The sequence below is a fragment of the Echeneis naucrates genome, chromosome 2 (assembly GCF_900963305.1).
Source record: "Echeneis naucrates chromosome 2, fEcheNa1.1, whole genome shotgun sequence".
NCBI lineage: Eukaryota > Metazoa > Chordata > Actinopteri > Carangiformes > Echeneidae > Echeneis > Echeneis naucrates.
Window position 1 is genome coordinate 12385453 of NC_042512.1, and position 16358 is coordinate 12401810.

A 16358-nucleotide genomic window follows, 5' to 3' on the forward strand; every position below is an offset into this window, starting at 1 on the left:
AATCAGATAAAGCTCGGCCAAAAGATATCTGTAAATAAGGATTTTTAGCAGATTTAAAGGTTGATTTGAGGATTAACATTTCACCCCACAGTTTTCAGAATCATAATACAGATCAAATGTGACATTATTGACCGGAGACTCAGAGTAAATGTTCGATTTGACCAGTTCGTGTCAGTCAATGGTGCCCCATCCTCTTTAAGCATTAATAAAATTTGAACCTATTTAAATTTAGAAAAATTCACCCCTGCAGTTGAATCAGGAGCGACTAACAAGAGGGAGAAAATGAAATTTGCACCTAAAACGTGGCAGGAAGTCAATCGTAATGGAAGGTGGCGGTGGTGTGAATGAAAAGGAAACCTTTGATCGGAGATGGTGAACAGCTTACATGTTATTGGCTGGAGGCCGCAGCATTCGAAGGCATGTGCAAGCTGAGAGTCCTCTGGAGCTACATTTATCATGAAATAGGTAAATTAGCAATAGAGATGCAAAACCATTTTTACAGTCATGCCCCCCCCCTCAAAAAAAAAAAAAAAAAATCATCTGCTGAGGAAGTTTTGGAAACTACAAATAAGTCGCACCTCTTTTCTCCCAAATTCAAAAGTCCTTTTGTTTCACTTGTTCAGTAACTCCCCCCCAAAAAAAAGGAAATGTAACTTATTTCCTTTCACTTCTGCGCGAATAAACATCACTGCTGAAGGAGCAGCGTCATGGTACTTTGTCCAAAGATGTAATTAAAATATTGATCACGGATCCAGGTATTGGTTTGCAGTCACTTTTCATTAGTTGCAGTTGTTTTCACTGCTGTGACTGCAGCTCCCTTCAGCTTCGAGCTGAAAATGAACATAACCACCATATTGTAAACAGATAAAAGGTAGAAGATAGAAGGTAAATGCACCACAGAAATAAGTCATTATCAGCACGGGCACATCACGCTGCGTCCTCTCTCATATATTGTTGGGCAGTTGAGCGGCCTTGCTGGAATTGTACCCCTGGCTTTACCAGAGGATGTTGCACTCCACCATCCACAGTGATGCACAATTACTCCTTCAATATGATGCCACACAAAGACGATTTGGAGAGATGGAGAATCTGATGAAAGGCATTGAACAGGAATTAAATCATGTTTTCCACACCATAGGTTCAGAAAATGGTGCTTGAGACACTGGAGAGCCCAGTGGCAGATTCCAATCTGTGGGCTGAAATTGGAAATGAACAGCAGTCCCGTCTCCATTCTGACAGCCTCGTGTCAATAAAAGTCAGTTTCCCTCCATTGCTTCCCATCGCTGACCACAAAGGGACTTTTTGTCGGCTGCAGCCAAGAGCCACCGGACAGCTAATGTACTAACATGGAGAAAGGGGTGATTGCATTTACAAGGAGGAAGATTTGAACGATTAATCCGAGCATACAGACGGAGGGAGGAAAACAAAATCTTTCCAACCTCCACCTGTGCCCATAAGTGCTATATTATAGCGCAGTGAATTGGTCGTTTTCTGCTTTGAGAGTGAACAGCACACGCCAGCTCCCCGTGCAGAGCAGATCATATAGTGTGATTTATGGTTCTGGAGTGAATTATGGAAACACTGACCTTCCCTTTACATCCCATCAAACAGATAACTGGCCAGTAAGTTGCTGTTATGATAGGAGGGGGGGGGGGCAGATGAGGAGGGGGGGGGCACACTGTCACGCCTGTTTACATGTCCTGTTGCAGCTGAATGGCAAATAGGACTAGATTCGTATCGGCCGCTGCCTTGATATATGAATAGGAGTCAGAGATTTGAGTTTCTGGTGCGTGACGTTTTCCAACATGCCCACACGTTTGCAGCTGCGCCACTCACTCCCCCGGCCTTGGCCGTACAAAATAACATTAATGGTCGTAGCTCCCATTTTTCTTTTCCAACAGAATGTCATGACAATACCATCTCTGAGATTTTTTTTTTTTTTTTTGGTTAAAAAAAGAAAAAAAAAAAAAAACCTTCATCTCCCCCACCTTTGTTTGCACTTACAATTTGCATATCAAAGAAATCCCATTGGGACCTGCTTTGCATATTTACATCTGATTAGTAACTTTAAATGAACATGTCAAAAATGGTCGAGTTTTCTTTTTTGAATGTGCGAGGACTACCTAGCTTGTATAATTAGTGCCAGCACATGTAACATAGCCAAAAAACAAAACAAGCTGATTTCAAACAGCACAAGAGGCACCTTTTATATTGCCTTTCATTAGGCATACTCAAATATTCCTGTCTCACCTTGGACCTCCAGGCTTGCTAAATGATAACTCCCTTCGAATGATAAAGACAAAAATATGTATTGTATGTTTGTGGTAATATTTCTTTGCAATGACATTAGGTCTTGTAAATTCTATCAGTTTGCTTCTGATGGGAATATTTTTAGATGTACGGAGGAAGAGCTTGAAAAGAGAACGGCTGGGTTCAAGGTCAGTTAGTTCTGTGACAAAAACAATCTGTCTGCTTACCGTCATATAGTTCAAAGTCACAATAGGGTAAAGTGATATTCTGTCTTCTTCCCTGACAGCAGACTATGTCTCAATGCTGACATGTTATTCGTCTCGTTCTGGAGACCAGGAGTGAGATCTAAAACCAAATTTAAACATTTTATTTTCCCTGCTTTGTCACATGTGGGAGAAATGGGAGGGACAGACTCGGGGGCCTGTGTCTTCTTATTTCCACCAAGTTAAAACTTGACATGTTTGACGTCTTGTCCATATGTGTGTGTGTGTGTGTTTGTGCGTGGCAGTATGAGGAATTTAAACCAAACTTTGTCCCTGCTGAAACTTCTTAGATGGATGAGCTCACCTGCAGGCGAGTGTGTGCACATGGTGAGCTGAAAAATGATCTGAGTGTGTGATTATTAATTGGAGTCTATTTTGATTCAGTATTCCACGCTGCATATCGTCATGGGTCCCTCAGTGGGATTGTGTCTGCGTAGCGGTGTGTTAGGGTGGTGGTGGGGGCAGAGGCGGGCGGAGGGGGGGGCAGTCTGGAAGGCTGTGCCGTTTGGAGCAAGGCTCGCCAGCCGCACATCGGCATACCAATGAGTGGGGTTAAGAAGGCACGGCTCCTCGTGGAGACGCCGTTCCTTCTGCAGACCCAATCCGCCAAGTCTCCACAGACCTATTTCCAAAAGCTGCTCCTAATGTGGGCCCGTGTCAATCACCCCCACAGACACCCCCCCCCCCCCACCTTAACCACTCTCCTGTCCATATGAAATAGTCCGACATTAGGAACCAGGGGAGAGCACCTCACTGTCAAGGAGTCCTCATGTATTCTAATGCAATTCAAAAGCGACGGGTAGTTAAGAGGAGGACAGTTGCCGGTTGTTACGCCCGCTTACTGGAAGCACTTCCTCCTTGTCTTTCAAAGAGTTGGATTTCGACATGTAAGAATTCGGCTTTCTTTTGTCTCCGTTTGTTTGTTTAGGAAGAGTCATACTGTGCAGGCAGGGAGAGGCTTTAACAGAGGAAGCGTTGTTCTGTCAGCGAGTGGACGGGGGCTAGATATTGGATCTCGCAGTGACATGTTTACGTGACAACATCATTTGACAGCTTTGACACTCCATAGACAAACACCTTCAAAAGAGTCAACAGTATACCCGCTCAAAAAATATAGGGATGCCTTTCTGCTGTACACTAAGCTGACGGGCTAATTTTTGTTGTTGTTCTTCCAGACTTTGAGCTTTGAGTGTATTTCAAACATCATCAGGGCGTTATTTGGCAGCTCCATCTGCAACACTTCCACTTCTGCTTTTTGACTCCTGGTGGAAGCCACATGATTAATATTGATTGTAGCCAAAAAGAGAAAGTTGTGGTATTTACAAAGACAAATGAGCAAAAATTCAAATGAAAATTGCTCTTCCTTTTCATTTAACCTTCATCAAGGAGTTAGAATTTCTATCTATTGTTTTGTGGATATATGCAAAGTTATGCAAGCATTAAATGCCAGATTAGCACTGATTACCCAAACGCCTCGTAAACACAACAAGAAATCAGATCTGGTGGCAGAATAAAAACTTTTTCAACCTTTTTAAAAGAAAGGCATGTGGATGTTTTATCTCATGTCTCAATGCTTTCCAACTTCCTCACAAGTTGAAAGTGAAGCTGTAAGGGGCTGTGAAAGCGCCCCCACCATCACCTCCCCCCAGAATGGAGAGTTTTCTGCCTTTTTTTTTTTTTAAATTTCAGGTATAGAGATTTATTTATTTTGTCTCAAGCTGAATTTTTATGTTCCTGTTGGATTGAGTCTCTTGTTTGCTGAAATCTTCTCAGTCTTTAACTTGGCCGATAAAAATTGGATTATTTCTGAGTCAAGGAAGGAAGGAAGTGCAAGGAAATATTTGTACAGCTGTTTTTTGTTTTTGTTTATTTATTTATTTATTTATTTTTTTTATCTGAAGGTTCAGGGAGTTTTTAGACATCACTCAAAGAGCAGGAAACTGTGTATTTATTATCGACTTTGTTAGCCATGAGCTCAAGAGTATATAAAGCAACAGGACAGTGTATTTGGGATTGAGGCCAAATGAAGCAGTCACCCATTGCAGCAGGCGTATTGATATGTTTTCATAGTTTCCGGACAACAATGGCGTTTATGGAAGTGAGAAATAAACCATATCAGGCTCCCAGTGCGTATTATTGACTCTCCTAAAAATCTAAAATATCACCAGACTAAACCTTTGCTGTTAATGTTGGAGGATCATCCTTTCTGTCCTCTATCGACTCCAAATTTATTGCAGCCAGTCTCATTCTGCAACTAACGCATTATCCCGCAGTAAGGAGTCATGCTGCGATGCCACGGAAGCATGCGGCACTGAAGATGACCAAGGATCCAATCTCCTCAGGGGTCAGAGTACATGAAGCCTCCACGGCTGGCCCAATAGCACCATGCTTGGCTGAGTGCGGCCCATGCTGGGCCCGAGGTGTAGTAGCAAGTCCACGGGACGTGAGGCAGGATGAGTAAACCACAGGGATCTGAGTGGATTTACTCTCCTGTCAGCATCCCCTTTTTTGGTCAACAGTGGTGCTATTGTGTGCTCAATGTTTTATCAGCAACACGGAGACAAAAGGGGGATGAGGGGAGACAAAAAAATGAAGACGCGTAGAGAAAGGTGCTCACAGATAGGAAGCAACAAGGACACACTTCTAAAAAAAAGACTGGCTCTTTGTCACATGGAAAACATTAAATTCAAAGCCATTAAGAAAAAAAAATGATCAAGTCTCTCAAGTGCAGTTTTTCGTTAATTTAAACTGATGTACAATTCTTCTCCAAACTTAATTTAGTCAATGTGAAAAGAAGCCGATAACCCAATTAATTGTGAAGATGTATGTTTATGTAGAGAGTGTGGATTTCTTTCAAATCAATTCATTTAAGGTGCAAAATGTTGAAGGCTGTCCCTTAGAAAGTGTCTCTCTGCTCTGAAAATTACTGCGAGAATATGCAGTCACAATATTTATTGTCCTAAACAAGACGTTTGAGAGCGTTCACAGCTAAATAAAACATCGCATTAGCACTAATCTATCTGGTCTGCACCAGAGTCTTTGAGAATTTTTGTGGACGGGTCACGGGAAGATCAAGATTTTCCCTTTGAGGACACGGCTTTGAAAATGCTACTTCTTTATGGTGGCAAAACCTGAAATACTCTCACAGTGTCTGGAGAAACTGTGCTGCAGCTCAACAGTGACAGCTGTAATGAACAATTCAGATAGTTGTTTGTGCCTGCTGCTGGTGTATGATTTATTGAGAAGCATCTGACTTGGACTACCTTTTTGTCCTCACCTTTATTGGCTCATTCGGAGTTACATCATTCATTTCCAGTGAATTAAAGTCACTATGTTTCTATGGTTGTTTTCCTTTAGATGCTTTTTTTTTTTTTTTTTCTTTTGGATACAAATCTTTCAGAAAGTGCCTGTCAGGTACTAAATCAGCCGTAAGAGATGCAAATACATCTCAAACAGGCTTTGTTTCACTGTTTAAAGCAGACACAGAGCGGCTGTTATTTCTCCTTTGACATAAACTGGTGGAATCAGACTGCTCGTACTGTTTTCTCCTGATAATGAACCAATTAAAGTTGGGATACAGTACAATGCACTACTGTTCCACGGCCTTTATTTTATTAATTATCATAGTAACTGGCTAAGAAGACGTTGATTAGTAAAAAGTTTAAATACGGGACTATTCAAAAATTATTGGGGGTCAAGAAAGAGGGAAGTTGTGTATTTTCTTTTTTGCCAAACAACACCTCAGATTTATGTTTCATCAACAGTGTCGAGTTCATTTAGTTAGCAAGGGGAGTTTATGTTGTTGTTGTTCTATATGGGAGTCATTGTCAAGTTGTCTTTGAGTCATTTCCAACATTCAGAGATCAGTTATTCTTGCAGCACCGTACACGCAGATGTGTGTAGACGCTGAAGGAAATTTGTTGTCGTTCCCACACAGTTAATGAAATGCCACCAAAATCCCAACAGGCCTGTGTGCAACATCCAAATTGCAGGAGCGCCATCACCGGCACCATCCATCAAAGATCACATCATAATCTTTCAGTTTTTTATTTTTTTTTCTTCAATGAGAGTAGAATGCAAACGAAAAATCACAATATTGGCCAAAATTATAAACGTTATTTTGAAAATCCTGCAGTCGTTAATGAGCTAATGGCACTTGTATTTAAATGCTGCAGAGATCGAGTCGTAGGATTGTTAGTGTGTGTGTGTGTGTGTGTGTGAGAGAGGCTGCTGACTGGAGTGGAGTTAGCAGAAGAGCTGTGAATATAGCAGTACAATGTGGAGCACTTGAGGCTGTTTGTCAGTAAATAAATGCAACGACTCCTCAGGACCCGAGTCGTCTCCCTCGTGCTTCTCAACCACAGTCGTGACGGCGAGCCAGACACTATTAACAATGCTGAGGCAGAGCAGCAGGACGCAGGAAAGAGATTTTCAGCAGCACAAAATTGCGAGACAAGTCAGGACCTGAATTTATTTTCATGAAAAGTCTGAGCCATATTCTTGTTGCGCAGTAAAAGTCACCACATGCTACGCCAACAGTGGAAATGTTTTATTTTATTTATTTAGCATCAGCCACCCTCCCAGCCGCAGCAAATTTTCCACCACTCCCTCATTTCACCTTACAGACAACTATTTTTCAATTGTGGACATTTTGAAGAAGTTCATTCTCACATGACGGGACCTTGAATTTCACTTAATTCACTTAAGCTAACGCCTTTTTTTTTTTTTTCTTCTTCTTCTTCATTTTTTTTAAACATTGCATTTATCATTACTGTGGGAAGACTGACGGTATGTGTGCTTTTAAAATTAATGACAGAAGCACTCTGACTTTTAGTCCATCTAAAATTTTCATTAAATTTCATTATTCAGCTGTCTCTGTGGCCCTGAATTAATAAACTCCAGGTATCATATCATGAATTCATATTACATATGAGACAGATAGAGCAAGGTATGCTGCCTTTTCTCCTTTACAATATTCTAAAAAACATACAATTAAAACTAAGTTGAAAACAGTTTCTTGAGTGTGGAACTTTGGCCGTTGCCCTGAAAACAGACAGTGAGTAGAAGGGGAAGACGGCATCTGCTCGCGTGTTCGGGTGCCGTTTGTGTAGCTGGTGTTATCAACATGTATCACTCAATTTAGATGGAAATGTGCATGTTTATATAGAAGAGTGCATGTGTGATGGTCTAAACATTTGTCCTCAGGGGCTGAACACCCATGAAAAACAGTTTTGTTTTTTTTTTTTTTTTATGATGATGTTTGGGCTCAAAACTTGTTCCAAAAGAAAGTGTCAGGCTCTCCATTGCAGCTGGTAGTCTCTCTCTCCCCCTCCCTCTCTACAATGGCAGGATTGGAGCCGAGTGTGTTGGTGGTGGGAGGTCAGGTGTTTTTTATTATTTTATTATTTATTTATTAGTCCCTGATCGCCATCAGTCACATTCAAGCTGCTGTTGTGTACCGCTGTGTGTCTGTGTGTTAGCTCAGGTAGCATTGATACTGTTTTGTTTTTTTCCCTCCAACATCTCTGGTCTGCCGAGCAGATCTGACTCAGGGCTCACCAGTCAGCCATTACCTTCCCCAGCCGTGAGCGTCCCCTGTACCAGTCTCAAATCCGCGTCCCCCGGCCCCAGCTCTGACCTTATTATGGGTAAACTCCCTTTGATTCACACTCCTTAAGTTGGACGTTTCTCTGACTTAGCCCCAGAACAGACAGTTGCACAGAGAAGAGTGAAAAGATTTTTACAAACAAAAAAGAAAACCTTGACTTTACCTTGAGTGTGTGTGTGTGTGTGTGTGTGTCTGCGCGTGCGACCCACTTCCTCTCTCCAACTCGCTCACCTTCATACCTGACGTGACTCCCACTGATTCCACTCTTTACCAGCTCCTTCCAGGCGCTCCCAGGTCCAGGCCCTGTCTCTGATCCTCCATCTGTTGACGACACCCCTACCCCAGCTTTCCCTCCACCTCAGTCCAATCCAGATACCAGAACTACAGACCAGAACCTGTTTGTGTTTCAGCCTTAGCATGGCCAACACAAGTCAACCACAAATTGCGGTACTAATTAGATGCCAAATGATAATGTGGGGGGGGTCAGGACCCTGTGAAAATGGAAAAAAAATAAGCGCTACGGTTAACTATATTCTTTCACTTTGCTGCGTTTGTTTTGTTCTGTTGTTTTGGTTTTTTTTTTCCCCTGCAGTACAAAAACGGTTGTGGTTATATTCCCTCGACTTAACGTGCTTAAATTCCATCCTTTTCATTTGTGCCAGTGCAGTGCGATAACACCGTGCAAATGCCAGTAATGTTGCAATTAAGTGAAACCACTTGAATTTAAGATTTGATAAGCAGCAGCAGCTGCTGAACTTGAGAATTTATGTATTTATTTATTTATTTGTCTTCGCTAAAGTTAAGTTTGAACGAAGAGGCGCGTTCAGGCTCAGCAGACTAAAACAAAGTGGGACTCAGACCAAATTATTTCTGGCATACTGTCAAAAAGGAAAAAAAAAAAGAACACCTTGTTTGCTGTGTTTCTTTCTTTCTCTCTTTTTTTTTTTTTTTAAACATAAAACATCTGTATTGTTAAAAGGTTTTTAGATGCTATTGCATATTGGACGGAAAGAGCTGCGATGTTTTGCCAGAACTCTAAAAGCATTCGCAGACAAAAATGGGCAATTTGCGCTGAATACTGTTCTTTCTCTGTGATAATTTTGCAGCGGAGGAAAAAAGATTTTGAAAGGCAGATTCCTGCTGCGTGTCGGGTTCATGTTTGTTTACCCTAAGTGTGATGGTGCCGGGGTTAAAGCTACTTTTAGGCTGCCTGGAGAACCATGGCTGAACACCTGTTAATAGCGCCACGCTTTACTTTAAAGTGAGGTTTTACATCGGAGAGAATCATGTCTGAGGAAACACTTCCTTTCACTGCATCTCTCCCAGACTAGGAACTTTCCACCCGAAACCCGTGACAGCCGAGATGGATGTAAAATTTGTGCAAGATAAAGAAGAAGCAAGAGAGCAAAGTCGAAGCTTTTTTTTGTTGTTGTTGTTTTTTGATCTAGACACTGTTTTGGACAGTTTTTTTTTTGTTTTTTGTTTTTTTTTTTTGCTGTGGGGAGAGGCAAACTCAGGAAACATCCTCCACACAGACAGGTGAAAAAAGTCATTAACTGCATTCAGAGAAAGCCTTTTATCTTTCTGCTCTGAATGTAAACGGACTCTGCGCTCTGCCTGGCCTTCAAATGGATTGCTGCCAAATCTGACGCTGATCGCTGCGTCTCTTCTACTTTTCCTACCGCGCTCATTTCACCAGGAGATAAATGCAGTACTGACAGATGTGCTTACTGTAATTCATGCCGACGATTTTTCAACTTTTGTTGTCCTGCCGGTGAGCAGCAACGTGCGAGCCTGGGAATTCGGTGAAGTTCAGGTCCTTCTTTAACGTCACAAGACAAACTTTCTTACGAGCTGTTTCTCTGTACGGTTTCATGGTCTTTTTATAGCTGCCCTCAGGTTCCTCCTGATGCCCCCGATCTGGGCAGGAAGGACTTAAAACCTCCAGTGCCAGCTTTACAAGGGGCGCGGGGTCATAGGAGGAGTTGGTGCCCTAATTATTTCTGTTTGTGTTGTTTTAGAGTTGTCTTGTTAGTGCAACAGTAAATCAAACTACATCATATGGAGTTTGGCTCAAACAGGGAGTCCTGTTTGAGTAAATATTTGAACATTGTCTGTTTAAGCTCCAAAACCTAGATTACAAGTGTAATTATTTGTGTCGAATTTGCAAAGTTCTCTCGAAGGATGATCATTGGAAATCTGAAACTCCAGTTCAAACGGTCTGTGCTTGTCGCAGAGAAGAGGACAAACATGAAGATAATGGAGGCAAATGTAACTAATTGTCATATAACCTCAGACTTGGGAGGGGCGGGCGTGAAAGTGTCTCAATAATGGCAGCTAATTTGCCTCGTATTGTGCTTTCTTGATGGGTTCAAATTGAATGAGTCAGGATCCATTCTGGCGTAATGTGAAAGCTGGGGCAGCGGTTCACACCCGAGACATTCAAGGTCGAGCCTTCCCAAATGAAGGGTTGACGGCCGAGTGCAGAGATTTAAAGTAAGGCGGCTGAGTCAATGGATGGTGGCGTTTCAGATTTGGCACCGTATACACGTAACCTTGAATTATTGTCGTTGTTTTGTTTTGTTTTTTCTCTCCCCATATCTGCATCGGAAGCTTTTCAGCCCTTCTCAAAAAAAATATATTCTTCTTTTTGTCAGCCACATTAATGGCACAATCAGCCTGAAAGAAATTGCAGTCACAAATTATTCATTGTAATCCTCCATTTTAGGACTCTGATGCCTCTAATTGGGCTTTTATGATTTACAAACTCTATCTTCCTTTCTCTTGGTTTTTATTTTTTCTATTTTTTTTCCCCCTCTGGCGTTTGTTTTTCTTCCTTCCCGCCATGGTGCGGAGTGACATTGAGCCTCTCCCTGTCGGGGTGCTCTCTTGTCTCACTCCAGTGCACATTTTCACTGTCCCCTCTCCTCCTCCCCCAGACAATGAGCTTTTGACTGAATACATTATCTGAGCTGTTGTCTTGTTTGTTGTTGCTTTAGCATCCAAGAAAAAGAGATGAATTATTAATGACGACAGACAAAAAAAAAAAAAAAGAGAGAGAGAGAGAGAGAGGAGCATTTAAAAAAAAATAAAACAAACTCCTGTATTTTTTTGGAATGCTGCTGTGAGCTGAGGCTCCGTCAAGAGGCCTCCGAGTACAACTATAAAATATTTTATAACGCAACCTGATTTACAGTGCAATATCTCTGTATGCATCACAAGCCAATAAAGCACGTGGCGCTTCCTCCAATATAGGTACAGTGAAATAAACCGAAGCTATACAAGGACGTAACCAGAATGAGTTGAATCAGCTCTGGATGAGCTCTGTGTATTTTAAGACTGGGGAAAAATAGACAGCCGTTCACATTCTTGTTGCTGTTGATTGATTATAAGAGTAAAAAGCAGTCTGGACATCATTTACATTCTCACCATCCACGTATTCTACAGCTACTGTCGTATTTAAACCACACAAAAGTCATTATTCCTCATTTAAGATGCGATTCAATATGTTAATGTCAGTTTTACCTCCTTGGGTGACAAAAGCCTGAAATAAATGTTTATTTTTAACTCCAGACCGTTGAATATTCAGCCATAATCACCAAACTGAGGCCACGATAGGTGGAGTGCAGTTGTATGATAAAACAGAAATCAGACCTCAAAGTAGGAAGAATAAATAAACGCATTCCTGGACACATCAGTAAAAACTGAAACTACAAATTATGATGTGTTGTGTTGTGTATATAAAACCTTTTTTGAAATATGCATAATAATTTTTTTGTCACATAAAATATTTTTTAGCTGCATCCTCTATTTAATTGTACATTATCTGTAATTATAAGGAGCAGGAGATGGACTGTGTTAGGTCTGAGCAAGTTTACTTTAAGTATGTGTCTATAATCAAGTCTGACATGAGTTCAAGATTTATCATCCTCTGCTTCCCTAAAACTAAATTTTTAACAAAATTAAAAAAAAAAATGCGTTCCCTAATTTACGCTGATTCATAGTCCAATTTATATTTCCTTCCCCTTTTAAAATGCTCTTTCACATGCTCCTGATCCTTAACGGGAATCAATCAGTGTGTCATCACCCTTGAAAATAGTAAGCTTTATTTTGAAGTAAATGAGAGTTTGACATACAGAAAATATAAGGTGCAATTTCACATCTTCGCATCTTTCACACCTCAATATAAAAAGACTTGACGACGTGTGAAAAATTTATTCGCAGCACAATTAAAATCTGCATAGAGATGCCGAAATAAAAGCAACAACCTGAGCAGGCTTCGACTGTTCTGGACTTATGTCTTAATTACCGCCATCAAAGTTGGTGTGCTTCTCCAGCCCGTCTTCATCGGGCTGCTCTTAAACAGGGATGACTGTGCCCCCTCTTGGTTACACATCAGCACTGCATTGCTATTCAAAGGCTCCATCGTGAGCAAGTTCTCAGAGGGACTACAGCCAACCGGTGTGGTCATTAGAGTGATTAGGCCCGAGCAGCGAGAGTCAAACGTATTCGGGTGTCAGGTTGGCAGATCGCAGACAGGAAACGCATTATTTAGCATTAAAGCTGCTTGTTTGTTGCGGTTCAGATCAAAGCAGCAGCCCAAGCGGTGACAAATGAAGCACGGTGATTGTGTCAGTTTGTCATCACGTTGAGTCAGAGATGTTGGAACATTCATCACAGAGAAAAGCTGCACTTTTTCTTTTTGCCCCCCTCTCTCTCTCTCTCTCAGGATTCAGTGATAAGGGATGAATGAAGAAAAATGACAGCGAGATAGGGTCTGTCCACTATCTATCACAGAGCAACAGGGACCGTCGACTGCATGTTCCACCGACAGACGCTGCCTCGGCTTTTGTTCCTCGCTGCTTATTTTATATAGCGCCGCTGAGCGCCATGAATCAAACTGGCTTGACTTTGCGGTTTGTGTCAAAAAGGTTGAACTGTGTCCTTTAACGTACCAGCAACGGTGAATCATGATTTAAAAGGCTTCGGCTCAAGTACAGAATCCGGATACGTGATTGATTTTAACGCGGCAGCTCAGTTTTGGATATCTATTTTTTCCTGCAGTTGGTATTTATAGCTCCTCTTTTAGTCCTTCTTCCCTCAACCGGGGAAAAGAAAGGCCTCCCCGTTTGGAGTTTACAGGATCAAAGAAGAGGTAAATATCATTTCCATAACATTTGAACCAGTTAACCACCAGCACAATGCAGAGAAACACTACTGTAAGCGCCTGACAACGCCAATGAGGCAGGAACTGTGTGATTTGCCGCTCCGCCAAAGAGGATGGAAACTAGCGCAAACATGGAGGGGGTGAAGGGGTCACCTGTGCTCTCCTTGCATCACTTTCCAAGAAGCCCCTCCAGCGCTGGTGGTGTTTTAGGCAGCCGTAGCTCACTTTGGGGGGAGGCCCGGTGGATGCCATTCCCCAAGGTGAATGGAAAGAATAGCATTAAGCTGCACCACTCTGCCTGGGGACGATTACATCGCTTTTGGTGATTCATCTATTGATTATTTCTGCCCAAGCATTGAGGTGCCATGTAAACACACATATATTAGTGGTTTGCGATGCACATGTGCGCCCCCCAACACACATGCGGACGCGGTGGATGCAGCGAAGCCCCCCCCAGCTCCGGGCCTTCTTGCCGTTTTATAATCATAATCCTGACTTCTGCCAGCTTGTGGGCATCTTCTCACCTCCAGGCAGATACATCTGATGGATTACTAAATAGAGATGAATGAAAAGATGAAGGAATAAATGAATGATAAATGTGCATTACCGCTGTTTGTGTGGGCCAGCTTTTGTGTTATTGATTCAAGCTTTTTCTTTGTGTGTGTGTGTGTGTGTGTGTGTGTGTGTTCAGTAGGCTGAAGCATGTGCAAAATCATATTGTTCTGCTTATTCTGTGCAAAAAGCCAAATCAGAATTTTTCTAATGGAGGATCTGAAGGCATCTCTGTACGATCAGATATTTGAGACAACAGAGGACTAAGTCTGTTCGGTGATGTAAATATATGTTAACATTTTGTGTGCTTTATCTTGATCTAACAGAAAGCTCTCAGGGACTTGATGTAAAAGGCCACTGGGAGAGATTATATGTCTCCAGTGTCTTCATATTCATCTTTAATCTTAATGCCAGTTATACATCCACCTCCCTCCAGGCCGGCTCCGAGCAGCTTTACATGGTAGCCTTGACTCATTATCGGAGGGGCTTGGAACACTTTTTTGGGGGTTAAGTAATAAGCGGAACCCTGGAAATGTACAGCACGCCAGGGAGGTCATCTCCACAATCTGACTGATGAGTTAGCAGAAGCACAGGAGATGAACATATTCTGTCAGTGAGACTGCCATGTTTTTACTTAAAAAAAAAAAAAAAGTCTCATTTCAGGCGGAAATGACAGAAAATGTGTGTAAATACCTTTATAGGAGAATGTCCTTCATCTCGTGGTCGAGGTCAACGTGATAAAAGTGCAGAGATGTTTATGGAGCAACATAGTTGCTGTGTGATTCCCATCTGAAAGGACAGTTAATGTTTCTTCTGTCCAAGACTAAATAAATGTAACCACATTAGTATAAATCACTGTAACCATGACAACAAAGGTGATCTGATGCTGAGAGAAAAAGCACCTATTTTAACCCGAACCATCTTGTCCTGAATCTAACCATGTAAACACAATCAAACCGTGATCACGTTATAGTCACCATGGTGACAAAGGTAGCTAAACCATCATCTTTACTACTGTAGCCATGGCAACCAAGATGCACTATGGCCAGAGAGTATGTCATTAATGTAACAACAAGAGGAATCGAAATGTATTTTTCAACGTTTATCTATGCTGTGTCATTTCTTAATTAATCTGGATTTATATATATATATATTATGGGATGGAACATTGTTGAGATTGGTTTGGGTTAGCTTCTCTTGTTCTTCATCTCACACAGTCAAAAGGCCCATTTGTCTGACTTTGTGCAGTTCCACTTTTCTTTTTTAAACATTAAATAAACATTAGCGTCAGCGGCCACACAGCCCATGTTTGCTCAGGGATGAGCGTTTTACCGGCAGTGACTCGCTGAGTGATCATGCATTCACGCCACGGCCGCCTCATTCATGTGTTTGAACCAGGATGTGCTCAGGTGACTGAAGTGTCCTCCAGGATTTCAGCTCCTGTTTGCTCGTTCGCGTCACTATCCAGCTCGTTTCCTGAGACCATAATCAACAAAAACCTCGCTTTGTGCCGACATCTGTTGTTATTCAAAGGTTCATCGGTGCTGAAAGCATTTCTGCGCCAGGTGCTGGATCATAAACGCACACGACAGAGTAGCATTTCAATGTAATGCTGCAGTACGAATCCGGCTCTCTTCTGTCTGTATAATCATGAACATTACTGCTCAGGTTGAAATTCAACCTTTCACTGCTCAGGAAGGATAATGCCAGAGTTGTCCCTTACATTGGATATCATTGCTTTGGGCAGGAAAAGAGCTTCTCTCCTGTGTGTGTGTGTGTTTCTTTTTCCACATGCTTTTTTTTTTTTTTTTTTTAATGTTAGATGTGCTTCTCTCCCTTAGGGGCGGTAATGGCATTCTCCATGACAACGGCAGTGTGACACGGCTGTGCCCTTGAGGGCCGGGCACCCCCTCTGGGGGGAGCGCTGCAGAAACACGACAGGGTCAACGGTCACCTCCCATCATCCACCAGCAAACCCGTCCTCCTCTCCCTCCCTCAGGTAGAGCAAGGAATGTTTGAGAGAGAGAGAGAGAAAGAAAAAGTCTTGAAGCGAGCCCACTCAGTCCAGGCCTGGCAAACAAGGAGGTTTAGCCACAGGCGGTTCTGGCTAGGTCTCTACCTCGCATAGCTCCTTGCAGTTTCTCCAAGGCCAGGGCTGGATCAATATGTATAGTAGTGCGGATTCTTTTGGCACCCAAGTATAGCTATGCAGTATTGCCTTGAGGTCTGGGTCCGTTAAAGACATAACAGTGTGTGCATGTGAGCAAAGTGGACTGAGTTTACTCAGGAAGGTATTGAAATGCTTGGCAAAAAACTGAAGCCTCCAACAAGGAGATTTTTCATTTTCTCTCAGGATATGCAGGAAATTTTCATGTCCCTTTTTAAATACTGCATTAAATGTTTTTTTATCCTGCCCTTCATATAGATATTGATTAGATACAGACAGAGATGGCCTTGAGGAAAAATCCTGAGACACTTTTGAAAGTTCAGCGTTGGAATCGTGTTTTATATGATATTA